The sequence below is a fragment of the Castor canadensis genome, chromosome 11 (genome assembly GCF_047511655.1).
Source record: "Castor canadensis chromosome 11, mCasCan1.hap1v2, whole genome shotgun sequence".
Classification (NCBI taxonomy): Eukaryota; Metazoa; Chordata; class Mammalia; order Rodentia; family Castoridae; genus Castor; species Castor canadensis.
In genome coordinates this window covers 129,988,752-129,989,845 of record NC_133396.1, presented here as the reverse complement: position 1 = coordinate 129,989,845, position 1,094 = coordinate 129,988,752, and the positions used below count along the sequence as shown (strand labels likewise).

Here is a 1,094-nt window from a genome sequence, read left to right as displayed (position 1 = left end):
AGAACGGCAGGTGACCTGACAACTATGTTTTCTTTCCCTTGCGTGGCTCACTCCCCTGTGCTCACAGGACTCGCCCTGCCTTCCTTCCTTTTTTCATTCCTTCCTCCCTCCCTCCTTCCTTCCTTCCTTTCCTTTTCTCTTTATGCTTACTCCATTCATCACCACCCCTTCCTGTTGCCCGCCCCGCCACAGTATCTTTTGCACTCAGGTCTCAGAAGATCATTTCACATTTTCTGTCCCATCTATCTGCACCTTCTTTCCCGCCCCTCACTCTTAGTTGAGGACCTGGCTTCCTACTTCCCTGGGAACATGGAAGCAATCAGGTGAGAACTGATCACTGATCACCTCATCACTCACCACAGCACCCATCCACTCATAGCACCCATGCCTGCACCCTCTGCCTTCTCTCCCCCGCTGCTTCAGTGAACACTCCCTCTGTGACTCTGGCTGAGGCCACCCCCACCTGTGCACTAACTCCTCTCCATCTTGGCTGCTCAAGAGTACCTGGCACTTCTGTCCCTCCCCTCCTCAAAATTTTCCTCTTGGGTGCTCGCTTCGGCAGCACATATACTAAAATTGGAACGATACAGAGAAGATTAGCATGGCCCCTGCGCAAGGATGACACGCAAATTCGTGAAGCGTTCCATATTTAAAAAAAAAAAAAAAATTTTCCTCTTGGGGTGGGGGTACAGGTCAGTGGCAGAGCACTGGCCTAACATGCACAAGACCTTGGGTCCTGTCTATATTCCTGGTCTCAAGGTACACAACCAGCTTGGGCTGATTCTACTGATTGACCTTCATCATGATTTATCTGAGAGTTATTCTCAACAGTCTTATCTAGCGGTAGACATGGCACCAAGATCACATCCCCCTCCTCACTCAGCTTCCAGGGATGTTTTGCTCAGCTTCCTTTGCCAGCGTTCCTAATTCCCCTGCTGTGTAAATGCTAGCATTCCCCAGAGCTCAGCACTCCCCTTTCTGTGAGCATCCTTGGCCCCTCAGCATCAGAAACCATGTGTACACTGAGGGATCCCCTGCCCTCCAGACTCAAAGTTCAAGTGTCTGTATGACAGCTATACTTGCAACGCCAGCTT

The 1,094-nt window shown here is 50.5% G+C and overlaps 1 non-coding gene across 1 annotated transcript; it reads left to right on the top strand.

Moving 5' to 3' along the window:
* The first annotated feature begins 546 nt into the window (after nucleotides 1-546).
* Nucleotides 547-653, top strand: LOC141414249 (U6 spliceosomal RNA). Its single transcript, XR_012439311.1, has one exon. It is a non-coding gene; the product is annotated as a U6 spliceosomal RNA (small nuclear RNA).
* Nucleotides 654-1,094: the final 441 nt, after the last annotated feature.